This window comes from Canis lupus, chromosome 1, assembly GCF_011100685.1.
Source record: "Canis lupus familiaris isolate Mischka breed German Shepherd chromosome 1, alternate assembly UU_Cfam_GSD_1.0, whole genome shotgun sequence".
NCBI classification, from domain to species: Eukaryota; Metazoa; Chordata; class Mammalia; order Carnivora; family Canidae; genus Canis; species Canis lupus.
The window spans coordinates 102381623-102401548 of NC_049222.1; the positions used below are offsets into that span (position 1 = coordinate 102381623).

At 48.5% G+C, this 19926-nt stretch overlaps 1 protein-coding gene and 1 long non-coding RNA gene across 6 annotated transcripts in view; one reads left to right on the forward strand and one right to left on the reverse strand.

Annotated features, from left to right (window-relative positions):
• The window catches only part of ZNF667 (zinc finger protein 667), a 27330-nt gene extending 19130 nt beyond the window's left edge, over positions 1-8200 (reverse strand). The window contains exons 1-2 of one of the 5 annotated variants that reach the window (XM_038527614.1): positions 6574-6716; positions 2955-3078 (exon numbers count right to left, since the gene is read on the reverse strand). The gene's annotated coding sequence lies outside the window, so the exon portion shown is untranslated. Of the gene's footprint in view, positions 1-2680; positions 2892-2954; positions 3079-6573; positions 6732-6987; positions 7121-8172 lie in introns of those variants that run through there. The other 4 variants (XM_038527617.1, XM_038527615.1, XM_038527613.1 and 1 more) reach the window with 4 other exon arrangements.
• Positions 7292-10652, forward strand: LOC119870892. The gene is made up of 2 exons (XR_005354436.1): positions 7292-7485; positions 10348-10652. It is a non-coding gene; the product is annotated as an uncharacterized LOC119870892 (long non-coding RNA).
• Positions 10653-19926: the final 9274 nt, after the last annotated feature.

The window sequence follows — 19926 nt, forward strand, 5'->3', positions numbered from 1 at the left end:
AAAATTAAAAAAAAAAAAAACTTGCTTCTGCCAGGGCACCTGGGTCACTCAATGGCTAAGCATCTGCCTTCGGTTCAGGTCATGATCCTAGGGTCCTGGGATGGAGTCCTGCATTGGGTTCCCTGCAGGGAGCCTGCTTCTCCCTCCACCTGTGTCTCTGCCTCTCCGTATGTCTCTCATGAATGAATAAAAAAACCAAAACAAACAAAGAACTTGCCTCTGCCAATTTTAGGGTAAAGAAAATCTACCTCATCCTTAGCTGTTAGGAAGTGTATATGAACTACCTTTACAAGAGCTATCTTCAGCCAGAGGCACACACTAATTTCTCACCTTCCTTATCCTTTTTTTTTTTTTTTTCAGTATACACCAAGCATCCAAAGGACCAAAGAAGGGGATGCCTGGGTGGCTCAGCAGTTTAGCGCCTGCCTTCAGCCCAGGGCGTGATCCTGGAGTCCCAGGATCGAGTCCCACATCAGGCTCCCTGTGTGGAGCCTGCTTCTCCCTCTGCCTATGTCTCTGCCCCCGCCCCCCCTCTGTGTGTGTGTGTTTCTAATGAATAAATAAATAAAATCTTAAAAAGAAGCCCAAAGGACCAAGGAAGCCTGAGACCCATTCAGAAGGCTGTGAGTAGAATTCTCATATACTGCAGGCAGGAAAGAAATTAGCACAACCTCAGTGGAGGGTAATTTGGCAATCTGTGAAAATTGGAAGGACACACACCCTCTAACACAGTAAACCTCATTTCTGGTATTTGTCTTTGGAAATCCTTGCATGTGGATAAAATGAAACACAAAGGTATTCATTGTGGCAAGGCTTGTAGGCAGGGGTAGTAGAGTCCTACACTGAATGGCATGAACCTGGAAGCTGCCTGGGTTCAACTTCCAACTCTGTTACCCTTGTCTGAGTGACCTCTCATGTCCTCTTCTCTAGGCCTCAGCTTCCTCAATTGCCAAATGGGGCAAATAACAATGACTTCACAGGATTGTTAGGATGATTAAGTGTGAAAACAGGTAACAAGCTTAGAGCAGTGCCAGTGCTTACCAAATATAAGTTATCAAGAGAATGGAGATAACCAAAATGCTCACCAATAGGAAAATGGCTGAGTGTTATGTACACACAATGGGACACCATGTAGAACTTAAAAGGAACAAAGTAGCACTACTTCAGTGCTTCTTCACTGGGGGCAACTTTGCACCCAGGGGACACCTGCAATGTTGGAGGACATTTGTGGTTGTCATAACGGGGGTGGGGGGGTGTTCCTGGCTTTTAGTGGGTAGAGGCCAGGATGCTGTTCAACACCCTACCTTCCAGAGGATAGCAAACCCTACCCCCCCAAAGCAAAGAACAATCTGGTCCAAACATCAACTGTGCCAAAGTTGAGAAACCTACTCTACCGGCATTGTATGAAATGATCTCCATGATGTGGTGTAATGATAAAAGAAAGGGTAGAGGAAAACTTAGGAAAAAGGAAACATGGAAAACCAATTCATGGGACAGCCCAGGTGGCTCAGCGGCTTCGCGCTGCCTTCAGCCCAGGGTGTGATCTTGGAGACCCTGGATCGAGTCCCACGTCGGGCTCCCCTACGTGGAGCCGGCTTCTCCCTCTGCCTGTATCTGTGCCTCTCTGTGTGTGTCTCTCAGGAATAAATAAATAAAATATTAGAAAAAAAGAAAAAAGTAAAGAAAACCAATACATGAGTGTGAAAAGGCAGACAAGTTCTGGAAAAATAATCAAGAAGTTGGTAGCACTGATTGTCTCTGAAGAAGGGAACTGGGTCACTTGGCATGGGAAAGGAAACTCGAAACTCAGTTTTCCTTATCTACACTTTGGCACTTGTGTTTCATGCATAGTAACTACCTCTTCAAAACAACACAAATAAAATAGCATGAATCTCATACTACCTCAGGCTAGAGCTGTATGCCTGGCCTGTCTTCTAAATCTCCAACATAGTGTGAGAAAAGGGCTCTGCCATTTAAATTCAACACTAAATAGATAAATAGATAGACAGACAGACAGACAGATAAATTTAACACAAAGCTAAATTCCTCATACTAAAGTGAGCACAGCAAAAATCTGGATGGAAACAAGTTTCAAAGATGTACTGGGAGTGGTCATGCCTCCCCTCAGAGGAAGACAACTAGGTTCCTTCCTCTCAGCCCCAACATTTCTGTGACCCTGGGGGGATGTTTGTGTTAATATAAACATATTTTAAACTATTTATCAGGTAAGTACATCCCATGGCTTTTCCTTTCTCCTCAAGTAGAACTGATTATTGCAGCTGAGCACTGAGTACTTGAGAACTCAGTCAACTCTCAAAGTACTTGAGAACCAGTCAATTAATGTACAGTCTCGCTGCTTCCTTTCAAAGTTTGATTTTGCTGTACCATCTGTCAAATATTTGAAGATCATCCCTACTCTGAACCTGCCAGCCTCAAAGGCCAAGAATATTGAAGACATTTTCCTTAAAGACGCAAATCCAACTATAACAGGAAACACGGGCTTTGAATGTGATGTGAGCCCTGATGTTTCTCTGCTTTACATGGTAATAGATCTCATTCAGAGGACGGAGCTAGGAATATCCTTATTGCAGGAAAGCACAGCTTTCAAGACTGCCTTAGACAAAATACTGAAAGCACTGGTCACTCATAACCCTCCCCTCCCTCTACCAAATTAATTTACCTTATTCCTCAATCCAGCTCTCAGAGCTAAAGCTCTCAACCTTGTATATACTTTAGAACGTCTCAGGAGGGCAGCTCCGGTAGCTCAGCGGTTTAGTGCCTGCCTTCAGCCCAGGGCCTGATCCTGGAGACCCGGGATTGAGTCCCATATTGAGTTCCCTGCATGGAGCCTGCTTCTCCCTCTGCCTGTGTCTCTCATGAATAAATAAATAAAACCTTAAAAAAAAAAAAAAAAAAAAAAAAAAAGAATGTCTCAGGAGTTTTTTAATACATACCAATGACCGAGCCGGATGGCAGATCAAAATCTCTGGGGACCAAGCCTGGAATGTTTTAAAGTAGGCTCCGCATCCAGTGTGGAACCCAACTCAGGGTTTGAACTCACAGCTCCACAATCAACACCTGAGTTGAGATCAAGAATCAGACACTTAACCAACTGAGCTACCCAGCTGTCCCTGGACATTTTTTTAAAAAGATTTCCAAGTTGATGGAGTGCCTGGGTGACTCAGTTAGTTAAGCGTCTGCCTTTGCTCAGGCCATGATCCCAGGGTTGTGGGATCAAGCCCCATGTCAAGCTCCCTGCTCAGCGAGGTGTCTGCTTCTCCTTCTGTCTCTGCCCTCCGCCCCCCATCCCCAGCTCGCCCCCCATCCCCAGCTCGTGGGTGCCAGGGGGTGCACTCTTTTTCAAATAAATAAAATCTTTAAAGAATAAATAAAAGCCATAGTTTATTTTATTAAGATTTATCTACTTAAGAGACAGAGAAAGCACAAGCACCTCTACACATGAGAGGGAGGAGGGCCAGGAGAGGGAAAAGCAGCCGCCCTGCTAAGCAGGGAGCCTGATGGGGGTGGGGGTGGGGAGCTCAATCCCAAGAACCCAGGACCCTGGGAGTGGGGTCAGACACTCAACTGACTGCCACTCTGGTGCTCCAGGAAGCCATAGTTTGGAACCATTCCACCAGGGCAGCCTGGGTGGCTCAGCAGTTTAGTGCCTGCCTTCAGCCCAAGGTGTGATCCTGGAGTCCCAGGATCAGGTCCCACATCAGACTCCCTGCATGGAGCCTGCCTCTCCCTCTGCCTATGTCTCTGTCTCTCTCTGTGTGTCTCTCATGAATAAATCAATAAAATTTTTTTTTTTTTTAAAAAGAACCATTCCACCAGTCTCTATGAGCCTCAGGGAGTAGGGCTGAAGATCTGACCTCCCTCTGCTGAAACTTAAACCTCAGTGCTGAAGAAGAAAAGTCTGTGGTAAGCTCAAAACCAAACTCTTGGATTCCCAGTCAAAGGACACCAAGTCACTGCTGGTGGACATTACTGGCTTTGGAGTTAAATGAGATGGGAAGCCTGGGTGTTGATCCCGTTCTTAATTCATAATCCCTTCACTCCGCCTTATTTCTCAAAATACTTATGACCGCTTAATATGAACTGAATTGTCTTCCTATCAAATGCAAACTCCAGATGAGTCGTAATCTCTGTCTTGTCAGTTAAGCACAGTGCCTGAACCATTGCAGACCGTTACACTACAAAATGAGTGAAGCCTCTCAGAACCTACCCAACCTGCACAACACACTCTTTCTTTTCATCTAGAGATCATCCCTTTATTACCTCTTTCCTCCAGCCCCTTTACTCTCCTCCCCATACTCACACCTTCGTATAGTCCATAGTGTGCCCTTATCAAAGCTCTATACGCCAGTGATTCTCAACTGGGGTGATTTTGCCCTCCAGGGTACACCTGACAATACGTGGAAACATTTCTAGTTTCACAGTTGTGGGGGGAGGGTATGCTACGGCCATTTGGTGTATAGAAACCATGGATAATTCTAAACATCTTACAATATGAGGGCAGCCCCTGCCCACCATATACACACAACAAAAAATTATCTGGCCCAAAGTATTCACAATGCAAAGAATGAGAAACCCTGGTCTAGACACAGAAACATCTCCAGATCCCTGTGTTATTGCAAAATACTTCCCACCCTGGGGCCCAGCTACTACTTCCCAACCCAGGTTATTCACCCCACAGGTTTCCTAGGGACATCTTCATCCTGGAAGACCCTGTACTCCTTGTCTCCCCTCCCACAACCAACTACTGCCCCCTCAGGACTCTGACCAGAAAATTCTGAACCTAAGCTCCTCCAGCCTAGACTTCAGGATTATATGTTGACCTGAAACGTTTTACTCTGGGCTCAACTTCTGCTTTTCTTCCCCTAGCTTTTACTAAGTGGGTGTGAGATCCTGGGGGTCATTATTTAATAATTACGCATTCATTTATGTGTTGCTTTCTTGCGTCAGGCACTGTTCTACTTAACACTGGCCACAAGCCTAGGATCAGTAGGGCTACCAACCCCCGTTTGGGGAGTGAAGGGAGGGGCAGGTTTCAGAAACCTCTCCTGAACTCTCAAGATTAGTGAGTGATGGTTCCTGCAGCCCTCCGCAGCCATAGGTCCCAGAGGCCACGGTGGGCCTTGCCGGCCCTCTAAATGCACACTAAGGCCGTCTGGCCTGCTGGGGCACCGCTGTTGCACTGGGGGAGGTCGTACCCTCATCTCAGGTTCTAAGACAAATGTTGCCTTAGCATTCACCACCACGCCCCCGCCTCCGCCCAGGTAGGGGACACGCGACCCCCAGCACCATGACCCACCGCACCAACCAGCTCTGCCCTGGGTGTCTCACCCGTGTCACCCCCTTACTTCTCGCTCGCTGGGGTGCCCGCCGTTGCCCGCCCTCCCTCCCTCTCATCGCTGCCTTCCTTCTCATCACCCACGGTCGTGGGCTGAAGCCCACACCGCCCCGGGACCTCTCACCGCCTCACGACCCCGTGCTGCGTCACCACCCCGGGACCCCTCACCACCTCACCACCCTGAGCTGCGTCACCACCCCGGGACCCCTCACCGCCTCACCACTCCGGGACCCCTCACCACCTCACCACCCTGAGCTGCGTCACCACCCCGGGACCCCTCACCGCCTCACCACTCCGGGACCCCTCACCACCTCACCACCCTGAGCTGCGTCACCACCCCGGGACCTCTCACCGCCTCACCACTCCGGAACCCCTCACCACCTCACCACCCTGAGCTGCGTCACCACCTCAGGACCCCTCACCGCCTCACCACTCCGGGACCCCTCACCGCCTCACCACCCCGACTGCGTCACCACCCCGGGACCCCTCACCGCCTCACCACTCCGGAACCCCTCACCACCTCACCACCCTGAGCTGCGTCACCACCCCGGGACCCCTCACCGCCTCACCACTCCGGGACCCCTCACCACCTCACCACCCTGAGCTGCGTCACCACCCCGGGACCCCTCACCGCCTCACCACCCTGAGCTGCGTCACCACCCCGGGACCCCTCACCGCCTCACCACTCCGGGACCCCTCACCACCTCACCACCCTGAGCTGCGTCACCACCCCGGGACCCCTCACCGCCTCACCACTCCGGAACCCCTCACCACCTCACCACCCTGAGCTGCGTCACCACCCCGGGACCCCTCACCGCCTCACCACTCCGGGACCCCTCACCACCTCACCACCCTGAGCTGCGTCACCACCCCGGGACCCCTCACCGCCTCACCACTCCGGAACCCCTCACCACCTCACCACCTCACCACCCTGAGCTGCGTCACCACCCCGGGACCCCTCACCGCCTCACCACTCCGGGACCCCTCACCACCTCACCACCCTGAGCTGCGTCACCACCCCGGGACCCCTCACCGCCTCACCACTCCGGGACCCCTCACCACCTCACCACCCTGAGCTGCGTCACCACCTCGGGACCACTCACCGCCTCACCACCCCAAGCCCCATTACCACCCCCAGATCCTTCACCACCTCACCACCCCTCACCGCCTCACGACCCAATGCCGCACAACCCCACCATCTCACAGCAGATACTTACATTCCCCTCAGTCCTCAGGGGTCGCGGCTCCGCGGCGCCCACTAAGATAGCTGCGCAGCACCAGACCCTGGCGCCTGCGCACTCCCCTCCACAATCCCCGGCGCCACTACCGGCCCCGCCTCCTCACGCGAGCAACGCGTAGACCGGCCACGGCCCCGCCCCCTTGGCGACCCCGAGAGCTCCCGGCCCCGCCCCTAAACAAAGCCACGCGGCGCGCACGCTCTCACGCATCTCTCCCGGGATCTTCCCACCAACAGGGCTTGAGGTCGTTCCCCTCCCCGGCCCCCAGCCGTTCGAAAGCACGTTCACGACATCAGAGCCGTGCCGGGGCCGCCGCTGCGCGCGCAACGCCGAGACCCGGCCCCCTCACGTCTCCACGCATCTCGCCGGGCAAGGCGCACGCACGGACCCTACCGTGCACTGCGGTAGTGTCTTCTTTCTGAGTCACGTAGATGCACTCGGCGCTGTCTTCCCGTGATCCGCGGACTAAACCCAGCCTCCGCAGTAGGCTGCCCTCCGGGCTTGCACACTCGCCGAAGAGGCCCCGCGCTTGCGCACTGCGAGCTCAGTCTGCAACCCGCCCCCCCCCCCGGAGCCTTTTGGGGGGCCGTGCGCTGCGGCCCTGGTCGGCCAGGCCCCAGACGTGCGATTGAGGGACCCGGGCCTGCGGTGGCAGAGATCTGTGCGGCCTGGAGTCGAAATGACTCGCACGAGGCACGTAAGGAGGCTGCACCAGACTAGCACTAGAATCTCACTTGCCCCCACGTAGACCGAAGGACCCCCAGTGTCCTTTGCGCCTTCCCGGCCCGCTGCCTACATTTCCCAGGAGGCCCCGCCCCGCGTGCGGTCGGGGCCCAGAGCGTCCGGGGCGCGCGCGGTAGTCAGGAGTCTCAGAGGTCGGGAGTCTCAAAGGTGTGTAGTGTGGCCGCCCTGCTCCTGCTTGGGGGTCTGCGTCGTGAGGCCCGGGTTGTGTCACTGTGTTGTGAGACTGTTTTTGTGATCCTCTTGTTTTGCGTGTATGTGACCCCAAGGTATGTCGTCTGTGGCTGCTTTTACACAACGGCAGCGTTGAGTATTTGTGTTACGAGTTGTATGGCCCACATAAGTGTGTGTGAAACCAATGTTTGTGACTGTGGTGTAGACTTTTTTGTGTGTGTTTTAAGATTGTATTCATTCATGAGAGACACAGAGAGCAGAGACAGGCTGAGGGAGTAGCAGGCTCCCTGTGGGTAGCCCGATGTGGGACTGGATCCCAGGACCCCAGGATCAGGACCTGACCCGAAGGCAGAGGCTCAACCACCGAGTCCCCAGGCGCCCCCCATTTTTCCGTTTTTATTCCTGTTGCGGTGTGTGGATTTGCTCCCCATCGAGCAAATCTCCTCAGTCCTGTACACGAGCGAGGTGTCCTACGGCTATATTGGATTCTGACATGACCTCTCTGGGCCAGCTCAGATGCCCCAGGTCAAGCACCGTCCACAGGACTGCTCCCACATTAGACGCTAATTACCAGCCCGCAGGTCAGAGTCTCCGATGGCCCGCCTCCTTGTTTGATTAATAGGCTAAGAGCGGTGCGCAGGACTCAAGAAATGTTTTACTCACCGGATCACCAGTTGTTCTAAAAGGATGTAACTCAGGGATGGCCAAATAAAGTACGTGGGAAGGGGCTCCGAGCCTCCACTCTTTGAGGACCCCTGCTTGTTCACCAGCCCGGAAGCTCTCTCAACTCCGCCTTTTTGGGATGGAAGCTTTGTTACATAGGGATGATTGATTAAGCCATTGGCCATTGGTGATGGAACTGAATTTCCAGCCCCTTTCCTCCTCCAGGAGTGGGGGGTGGGACTAAAATTTCTAACCCTCTAATCTCTTGGTTGGTTCCCCTAGCAACCAGCCCACCTGGTTAGGAGTGATAGCCCCCACCACCAACACTCCCGCATTCCAGTTCCTTAAGTAGCAAAATACGCCCTTCACGCTCTCATCATTTAGGAAATTCCAAGGGTTTGGGGAGCTCAATGCCAGGAAGGTGCAAACAACAAATGTATTTCTTATTATAAAGCACAATATTACAGCACGTATGGGGGAAACAGGATTTGTGATTGTGCTGGTGTGACCCTATGAATGAATGAGTTTCTGGGGCTATGTGTTAAGAGTGAATGCATAAGGGACTAAATTTTGGATTCCCATTTGTATGACAAGGTATAATCAAAATAGTTAACAAGTATTATTATAGGACTTTTACTACCACCACTGCTAGCAGCTAGCACATTGTAGTCACTGGTGAAAGGTGTCATTTCCACTTCAGGTCTTACTTAATCCTTTTAACCCTATTTGTGGAGGCTGAGAAAATTAAGGCCATTCTACCTCAAGTTTAGCATTAGCACAAGTACAGCCATTTTAAGCCCCTGTGAATAAGAGCTGAACTTTACAGGAAAAACTGCAGAATGCCCTTGGCAGAGAATCCCATATCAGATCTTAAGAAACTCCCCCACCCTTTCCCCCATATTGGAATGGGAAAAAAATTCCTCCACCTCTTCTGAAAATCCCCTAGACCAGCCTATAAAAAACCCAGCTATAACCCATTTTGGCATCCAACCCCCCTGCACTGCTGTGTGGAGTATACTTGGACCCAAGCTCGAGCTTGCTAATAAACCCTCGTGTGCTTGCATCGGTGTCAGCTCCTTGGTGGTGACAATCGCAATCTTGGGCACAACATATTCAGAGTTGTTTCTCCCAAATCCAGGTGCATAAACAGGCACAGGGAGGTTAGGTAACTCACCCAAAATCACACAGCTAATAAGGGTTAGAGCTGATTTTTTTTTTAAGATTTTACTTATTTATTCATGAGAGACATAGAGAGAGAGGTAGAGACTTAGGCAGAGAGAAGCAGGGTCCATGCAGGGAGCCAGATGTGGGACTCAATTCTGGGACTCCAGGATCACGCCCTGAGCCAAAGGTGGCTCAACCACTGAGCCACCCAGGCATCCCAGAGCTGATTACTTAATCCAGGTCTTGCTGGCTCCAAAACCCCCTGCTCTTTCCACTCCTTCAGGGTTTTTTTTCCCTACAGCAAGCTGCTGCTTGACCCGGAATTCTTCTGAGTACCTGGTGGTGCTGGAACAAAGGGGATGGCCAAGAGATTGATGTAGGAAAGGTGTTAAGGTTCGAAACCGATAGCCAAGAAAGAATTCTTGAGACGTCTCTTTGGTGCAAAAAAGGTGATTTTATTAAAGCACAGGGACAGGATCCAAGGGCAGAAAGAGCTGCACTAGGGTTTTGAGGACTGATTATATAGTTTCATGTTGGGAGGGGATTAGGGATAGCATAAGCTTCCCAGGTATTTTGGAATCAAGGTTTCCAGCACCCTGAGGGGGCTGGCTATTGTTATGAAAAGGTCATTTATTACTGTTTAGTAAAAACTCTGTCATGAGACACTTCAGATGTGTATCAGTGGGCCATATGCTTAGAAGATGATTCCTGGGATCCCTGGGTGGCGCAGCGGTTTGGCGCCTGCCTTTGGCCCAGGGCGCGATCCTGGAGACCCAGGATCGAATCCCACATCAGGCTCCCGGTGCATGGAGCCTGCTTCTCCCTCTGCCTATGTCTCTGCCTCTCTCTCTCTCTCTGTGACTATCATAAATAAATAAAAATTTAAAAATTAGAAGATGATTCCTAACATTGTTGGGCTGGCGGCATCAAGGGGGATCAGGAGGCACCAACAAAATGGCGGCAGACCCTCCACTTTGTTGCCCCACCTCAGAACTTTCCCATCACCAGCAGGCTGCCGAAGACACGAAGACACGTCATCAGGGGGACACCGGACCTATGCAGGAAACCTGAACCTACTTTACCCAGACCCCATAAGGGCATAAGCAGTTATCACTCCATACCAATTTCACCACTAATATGCCCTAATACCTATCATCCCCTATGGACACCCAACCGCTGACCCCTCCCCTCTTAAAAAGCCCGCTTGCCCTCCCCAGCGCCGGACTTCCCAGGCCCGCAATTCCCCGCTCTCCCTCCCCTGCGGGCCACAGAACCTCGCCTGAGAGCGCATCCCATTAAAAGCCTGTTTTGGCCAACTTTTGCCTGACCTCTCTATTTCATTTCACTATCGGATTAAACCTGAAAAACATGTATTTTGGGAGGGGGAATGTAGAGAAAAAGGCTCTTCCAAAGGAATTTCTTTTTTAAAAAAATATCTTATTTATTCATGAGAGACACAAAGAGAGAGAGAGGCACAGACACAGGCAGAAGGAGAAGCAGGCTCTATGCAGGGAGCCTGACGTGGGACTTGATCCAGGGTCTCCAGGATCACGCCCTGAGCTGCAGGTGGCGCTAAACCGCTGCGCCACCGGGGCCGCCCGCCCACTCTGCCTGTTTCAAGGACTTGACAACAAGCTGTAAGTATTTTTTTTTTTATTTTTATTTATTTATGATAGTCACAGAGAGAGAGAGAGAGAGAGAGGCAGAGACATAGACAGAGGGAGAAGCAGGCTCTATGCACCGGGAGCCCAACGTGGGATTCGATCCCGGATCTCCAGGATCGCGCCCTGGGCCAAAGGCAGGCGCCAAACCGCTGCGCCACCCAGGGATCCCACAAGCTGTAAGTATTAAGGAAATTTAACAATTTTTCTTTTCCCTTTGTTTCCCATATAGGAGATTGCAGTCAAATAAATGACCCTTACAGTAAATAAACAAAAAATAGAATTGGAGTACAAAATACATATAACACACTCTGATATAAGAATATTCTGAAAAAAAAAAAAAAAAAAAGAATATTCTGGTAGGTGGGGCACCTGGGGGTCTGCCTTTGGCTCAGGGCATGATCCTGGGATCCCGGAATCGAGTCCCACATCATCAGGCTTCCTGCATAGAGCCTGGTTCTCCCTCTGCCTATGTCTCTGCCTTTCTGTGTCTCTCATGAATATATTAAAAATCTTTTTTAAAAAATATGATAGTTTATCCAATACCTCATCACATAAGATGGTTTGAGAGAATCTCATGCAGTTTAGATAATGTTTTTTAATCATGATGTAAAACAGAATCTAAGACATTCACATTTATATCCCTAGGGATATTCAAAGTTAGCAACTTTCTTTAGAGCTCCTGAAATTATGCATCATGGTTTTGGAGCTAGTGGGTGGGAAAGACAATCCCTACATAGATGTCATGATTAGAGGAGCCCACCTGGGTTTCAAATGTGAACCAAACCATGTTTCCTCTGAATTAGATGATGATTTATAATTGAGCTGCTTTCCATATAAGCAACTCAATGTCAGGCACTTTATACCAGGATGAAGCAAAGATACACTTAACTAATAAAAACTTCTCTAGAGCAATACCAGGGAGAGTAACTAGTATATGAATATGTAGCTTTGAACAGAGTTTTCTGATATGTGCACTTTAATGAATCAAAGTTTAACTCCATTCCACAAATACAGGCATTCAGGACACCCTGAGAAGTAATCCAAACTGCCATTACATTGTTAGTGCACCTTGGCCTTGGCCTTGAAGAATGACTTGGGGGATAACTGAATAGGGAGAGAGGACACATAGAAGTGTGGGGCTGATTTTTTTTCTTATTCTCACCTAGATTTATTTTCTATCTGTGGTGATTGATCCCAGTTGATCACAGATTTTTCCCAGCTGGGATCTCCCTTGGAGTGGATGACCTCCAACATCCAACTGGTTCCTGAATAGGGAAGAAGAGAGTGTCATCTATGTCATCTATTTCAACATGACTTTTCACCCTAACACTGCATTTGTTTTAAATGATAGCTTTAGGGATCCCTGGGTGGTGCAGTGGTTTGGCGGCTGCCTTTGGCCCAGGGTGCGATCCTGGAGATCTGGGATCAAATCCCATGTTGGGCTCCTGGTGCATGGAGCCTGCTTCTCTCTCTGCCTGTGTCTCTGCCCTTCTCTCTCTGTGTGAGTATCATAAATAAAAATTTTTTAAAAAAAATAAAAAATGATAGCTTTATTGAACTAGAACTCCCATACCATACAATTCATCCATATAAAATATCCATATAAAAAAATAAAATAAAATATCCATATAAAATATACAATTCCATAACATATTTTTAGTATATTCACAGGTAGGTGGTAACCATCACCACAGTTAATTTTAAAACATTTTTATTGCCTCAAAAAACCACTTCATTGTCTTTTTTTTTTTTTTTTAAAGATTTTATTTATTTATGATAGTCACAGAGGGAGAAGCAGGCTCCATGCAGGGAGCCCGACGTGGGATTCGATCCCAGGTCTCCAAGATCGCACCCTGGGCCAAAGGCAGGCGCCAAACCGCTGTGCCACCCAGGGATCCCCACTTCATTGTCTTTGGCTCATGCTTCTTTCCTCCCACTCCCCCATTTTAAGCAAACAGTAATCAACTTACGGTATCTAAATATTTGCCTACTCTGGAGATTAAATATAGATGGAATTGTATACTATGACCTGTTATGTCTGATCTCTTGGGTTGTTTTCCATATGGTGTTTTGAAATCTTGGGGGGCCTAGCTTGCTGGGGAGAGACTGCCCCTTCCGGGCAAGCTAATTCCTAGAGATAGTAAACTACACACCTTTCACATGCAAACCAACTAATCCCTAGGAACTCTTTCCCACCCATCTCCTTTACCTCACTCTTAATCAGCAAACCAGTATTTTCCCTTTCCTAAATCAACCCAGAGCCAGGTGCAAGACAAGAGACCAGCACTATAGCCCACAAGCCACCAACGTGAAACTATTTCCCCTGCCCTGCCTTGCCTTTCCCTTGGAAAACACAGAGAAGGTTGTGGGCCATGCTTTCCCTTCATTCCTTTCTGCCTGCTGCCCAAACCTGGGGCATCTCCACCTTGCCCTGTGTGGAGTGGTGTGTCTTCTTTTCTTGGGAAATATGAGTAATAAACTGTTAAAGATAGTTGCCTTTGCGCCTGTCACCATATGATACCCGATTAGAACAAATCCTGGGTACATTTTAAAACATCTCCTGTTGATGTAGTTTTGGAATGTTGGAGAGGTCTGGAGTCAATAACCAAGGAAGAATTCTTGAAACGTGTTTGGTGCAAAAAGGTGAATTTTTAAAAAAATTTTTATGATAGTCACACAGAGAGAGAGAGAGAGAGAGAGGCAGGCTCCATGCACGGGGAGCCCGATGTGGGATTCGATCCTGGGTCTCCAGGATCGTGCCCTGGGCCAAAGGCAGGCGCCAAACCGCTGAGCCACGCAGGGATCCCCAAAAAAGCGATTTTATTAAAGCAGACCCATGGGCAGAAAGAGCTGTTACACTGGGGTTGTGAGTGGTGATGGATTAGGGACCTGGGAGTTGGGGGAGTTTAAGGAAAAAGGGAGGTTTCCAAAAGGACTTTCATATGCTAAAGACAACCTACCAGATGCTGGAGGCCCTGCCATCATCATCAAGCCAAGGTTGTGGGCAGCCTGGGTGGCTTAGCGGTTTAGCGCCCCCTTCAGCCCAGGGTGTGATTCTGAAGACCCCGGATCGAGTCCCACATGGAGCTCCCTGCATGGGGCCTGCTTCTCCCTCTGCCTGTGTCTCTGCCTCTCTCTCTCTGTGTCTCTCATAAATAAAATAAAAAATAAAGAAGCTAAGGTTGTTTATCCCTCTACCAAAGCATTAACATTTAGTTGGAAGTTTCCTGGAGGAATGTCATACTCTACCTGACTCAAGTATTTGTCAATGGGCTGCAGATTATAAGGCAATTTTTAATTTACATTATCTTCTACCTTTGTTTCCCACATCATTGTGGAGGGAAGGGTGATGTTAGGGCTCCCGGAAATTGAGTTATGGGTCTCTGAAAATTAAGCTATTGATGACTTTTTCCTTGTAAATCACGAAGACTTTTGTAAACTGTTGGAGACTCTCACCCCGAAGGACTGTGATCCCTATTAGTTAATCATTTGTTTTTCCCTTCTCTTAGTTTTAGGGCAGCCAGGAGTCCCTGAGAAATGTCACACATTGGGAGTCGGGGGTTTGCTTGTGCTTTGCCCTCAGCTTACCTTCTGCTTTCTCATCAACACTGTACCCAAGTTGAGGTTCCTGCCACATGAATGGGAGCTGGTAGAACAATCAAGTGCCCATATCTTGACCTCACCTGCCCAGAGAACTAGGCATCAGCAGCAGATAGCTGGGGGCATGGTGAGAAGCACTGCCATTTTGGACCTCTTGGGAAGATAGCCATCTGACTGGGCACTAGCAGGAAGGGAAGAACCAAATTCTAGTAGGTTATCTTGAATCAATGTTTCTTCATTTGCTGTATGTTCTTTGGACTACTTCCAAGACATCTAGTGGATGTTTTCTTTTTTAAAAATAATTTTCGGGATCCCTGGGTGGCGCAGCGGTTTGGCGCCTGCCTTTGGCCCAGGGCACGATCCTGGAGACCCGGGATCAAATCCCACATCAGGCTCCCGGTGCATGGAGCCTGCTTTTCCCTCTGCCTGTGTCTCTGTCTCTGTCTCTCTCTCTCTGTGACTATCATAAATAAATAAAAACTTAAAAAAAAAAATAATAATTTTCACCATTTTCCTGGGGTGCAGGTCTGCAGTGCTGTCATGCCAGCTGTGGAGCCTCCAGCCCCACCCCACCAACTAGTGTATCTTAAAATCACTTTGTTAATTCACCAGTGACGCACATGTCCACGTGATGTGTTTATTCCTCATCCTGTTTACTCAGGAACATTAAATTAATTCTTCATTCTTGAGATACTCTATTCTTTTGGCTTCCATCTGACCACACTTCTCTTTTGTCCCGCTCTTCTGGCTTCTGCCGCTCAGTATGTTTGCGTCCTCCTCATTCTGCATTTAACATCTGACCCCACCCCCCGCTCCACCCAACCACTGATGCTATTTCATACATAAGATGTGACTGCTTGGAGAGAATTATCAAAGCAGAAAGCTGTTGTAGACATTCTGAACTCTACCAGGAGAGTCAGTCCCACCATCTTCCAGGTCTGGGTGTCCCCCCCTCTGAAGCAGCGCTCATAGATGGTGCATGCAAGGAAAGTGACACAGATTCTCAGTGAAGCAGATACCAGGTTTTTTTTTTTTTTTTTTTTTTAAGATTTCATTTATTTATTCGTGAGAGACAGAGAGAGAGAGAGAGGCAGAGACACAGGCAGAGAGAGAAGCAGGCTCCACACAGGGAGCCCGACGGGGGACTCGATCCTCCGTCTCCAGGATCACACCCTGGGCCAAAGGCGGCGCTAAACCGCTGGGCCACCCAGGCTGCCCAGCTACCAGTTTTGACTACAAAAGCCAAACATTAATTTTCTTCTCTCTACTCAATTTGAGCTAGTGTTTGTTGGGGCCAGGCGGGAAGGGAAACTCCTCAAGATGGCGGATACGCCAAAATGGCTGAGGTTCCTGTCACCACCTCCACTTGGGACGCCAATGGACCAATGACCTGCTGACAGCTTGAGCAGACCCTTACACCTCTCCTTTGGACTTCCCCAACTGAACCCAATGCCCTTCAAACCCCAGAGGAGGAAGTCACCTTTGACTGGTCGAATTGCAATCCTTCCTTTGCATAGTGAGGGTCACTCTGACTGGTTGGATTGCAATCCTTCCTTTGCATATGAGCCAACCAATAGGAAACCGTTCTGCCTTACAACGTTATGTAAACCCCCTACCACGTTGTCTTGGCACGACTTCCTCGACTCACTCTCTTTCCCCCGTGAGTCGTGGAACCTCGCCCGAGGGTGCCTGCAATAAAATCTGTTCTTGGACCCTCGCTTGCCTTGGCGGTCTCATTTCCATCTAGTTACTAAAAAACTTAACAGTGTTGAACATGTGACTGAATACCTGAAAATCACCTGATGTAGGAAAGATCCAAAGCTGACAGCCAAGAAAGAATTGAATTGAGATGTTTGTGGTGCAAAAAGATGATTTTATTAAGCACAAGGAAGGACCTGGGGGCAGAAAGAGCTGCCCTGGGGTCATGAGCAGTGGCTCATATACACTTTCAGGTTCAGAGGCGGTTGGGGAATAACCTATGTCTCTAAGGAATTTTATTTTATTTATTTATTTTTAATTTTCTTTTTTTTATTTATTTATGATAGTCACACACGCAGAGAGAGAGAGGCAGAGACACAGGCAGAGGGAGAAGCAGGCTCCATGCACCAGGAGCCCGCCGTGGGATTCGATCCCGGGTCTCCAGGATCAGCCCTAGGCCAAAGGCAGGCGCCAAACCGCTGCGCCACCCAGGGATCCCTCTAAGGAATTTTAGAAGCAAATGTTCCCAGGACCTTGAAGGGGCTAGCTATTGTTGGGAAAAGGTCATTTATTACCCTCTAATAAAACCTAAGTCGTGCTCGCTTCGGCAGCACATATTCAAAAAAAAAAACCTGAGTCATGAGACCTTCAGATGTACATTGGTGGGTCATATGCTTGGGGGATGATTGCCAACATGTACTTGGTTGGGCGGTTGGGGGTAGAGATAAAGGAATTTTTATATGTTAAACTCACAGGATCCTGGAGGGCAGAGCTAAGATTGCCTTTTGCCTTTAGCAAAGTATCAACATCCGGTCAGCTGAGTTCCTAGAGAAAGGCAACTCTGGGGCAGCCCAGATGGCTCAGTGGTTTAGCACCTTCAGCCCAGGGTGTGATCCTGGGTACTCGGGATCGAGTCCCAAGTCGGGCTCCCTGTGTGGAGCCTGCTTCTCCCTCTGCCTGTGTCTCTGCCTCTCTGTGTCTCTCATGAATGAATGAATGAAATTAAAAAAAAAAAAAAGATTTCATTTATTTATTCATGAGAGAGAGAGAAAGGCTGAGACACAAGCAGAGGGAGAAGCAGGCTCCACGAAGGGAGCCCGATGTGGGACCCAATCCCGGGACTCCAGGATCACGCCCTGGGCCAAAGGCAGGCGCCAAACCGCTGAGCTACTCAGGGATCCCCAATAAATGAAATCTTAAAAAAGAAAGAAAGAAAGGTCACTGCCTGCTTCAAGGACTTGTCAGTGGGCTGTAAATAAGAAAATTTAATAATTTTTCTTCTGTCTTTGTTTTCCACACCAGAACTATAAATGAAAGTGTTCTGAGGGGCGCCTGGGTGGCTCAGTTGGTTGAGTGTCTGCCTTGCACTCAGGTCGTGAACCCCTGGTCCTGGGATGGAGCCCCACATTGGCCTCCCCACTTAGTGGGGAGTCTGCTCCTCCCTCTCCCTCTGCCTGCTGCTCCCTTGCTTATGCTCTCTCTCCGTCAAATAAATAAATGAAATCTTAAAAAAAAAAATGATCTGGAGGGACACCTGGGTGGCTCAGCGGTTAAGTGTTTGCCTTTGGCGCAGGGCATGATCCTGGAATCCTGGGATTGAGTGCCATATCAGGCTCCCTGCATGGAGCCTGCTTCTCCCTCTGCCTATGTGTCTGCCTCTCTGTCTCTTGTGAATAAATAAAATCTTAAAAAAAAAAAAAAGTGTTCTGGAGGATTCAGGAAAGGTCAGAAAGGATCTCTCTCTGATAGCAGAGAGCCCTACAGAGGGACATACCACATGTAGCCATCTGCTTCTTCTAATGAGCTGAGAGAACTTACTGCCCTCTGGCCCAAGGAGAGAAAGCCCATACAGTCACACATGCCAGCTCTTCCCAGGGACTGAATCACAGATCCTTTGAGCCAAGAGTAACAATTGCCTATTTTGAGACATTTTGTTGTGTGATTCAAATAAACTATATCTATTTTAGAAGTGTTAGTCAGGTGTCCCACTACATGTAGCCACCTACATCTGCAGTCTTACACTGGTTTATTTACATCTGTCCTGAGTAGATCAGCAGGAGAAATTATTGCTTGACCAAAATGTTTTGTTTTTTTTTTTTAAGATTTTATTTATCTATTCACGAGAGACACAGACAGAGGGAGAAGAAGCAGGCTCTATGCAGGGAGGCCAATGTGGGACTCAGTCCCAAGACTCCAGGATCATGCCCTGAGCCAAAGGCAGACAGACGCTCAACTGCTGAGCCACCCAGGTATCCCAATAGATAAAAGCTTAAAACTGTGAACATATTTATATATAAAATATATAAAGAAAACATGGTTGTATAAAATTTATATACAAAACCTATCTTTATGTAAAATATATAAAATAAATAAAAATATGTATATAAAATATAACTATAAACATAAAATATATAAACATTAAAACTATAAATATATAGGGGCTCCTGGTTGGCTAAGTCCGTGAAGCATGCAACTCTTGACTTGGGGTTTTGAGTTCGAGTCCCATGTTGGGTATAAAGATTCCTTAAGGGATCCCTGGGTGGTGCAGCGGTTTGGCGCCTGCCTTTGGCCCAGGGCCCGATTCTGGAGACCAGGGATCGAATCCCACATCGGGCTCCCGGTGCATGGAGCCTGCTTCTCCCTCTGCCTGTGTCTCTGCACCTCTCTCTCTCTCTGTGACTATCATAAATAAATAAAATTTAAAAAAAAATTAAAAAAAAAAAGATTCCTTAAAAAAATAAATAAAATCTTGGGTATGGCTCAGTGGTTTAGTGCTGCCTTCAGCCCAGGGCCTGATCCTGGAGACCCCGGATCGAGTCCAACATCAGGCTCCCTGCATGGCGCCCGCTTCTCCCTCTGCCTGTGTCTCTGCCTCTTTCTCTCTGTGTGTCTCTCATGAATAAATAAATAAAATCTTTAAAAACTAAAATATTTTGGGACACCTGAGTGGCTTAGTGGTTGAGCGTCTGCCTTTGGCTCAGGTTGTGATCCCAGGGTCCTGGAGTCGAGTTCCGCATCAGGCTCCCCTCAAGAAAACTGCTTCTCCCTCTGCCTGTGTCTCTGCCTCTGTGTGTGTGTGTGTGTGTGTCTCATGAATAAATAAATAAATAAATAAATAAATAAATAAATAAATAAATAAATATTTTTAAAAATCCTTTAGAAAAACACCCAGGAGCACCTGGGTGGCTGAGTTGGTTGAACATCCAACTCTTGGCTACAGCTAGGGTCATGATCTCTGTTGTGCCCAAGATTGCAAATCTGAGAAACCACCGAGGAGCCGACACTGATGCAAACACACGAGGGTTTATTTACAAGCTCGAGCTTGGGTCCAAGTGTACCTGACACAGCGGAGCAGGGACTTGGACCCCAAGGTGGGTTTCAGCTTAGTTTTAAGGACTGGTCTAGGGGACCTCCAGAAGGGGTGGAGCAATTCCTCAAGTTCTGTTTACATTTTGATATGGGGCCTTCAAGGGCATTGAGCTCTGTTCTCATTCTAATAGGGGCTTCCTGCCCTTGGCTTGGGCTCTGTTTTTATTCTAATATGGGGCTTTATAGGACGTTAAGCTGTAAGTCGTTTTCTTCCTGTAACTGAAGTAAGGTAAAGTTCAGCTCTTCTTCACAAGGGCCT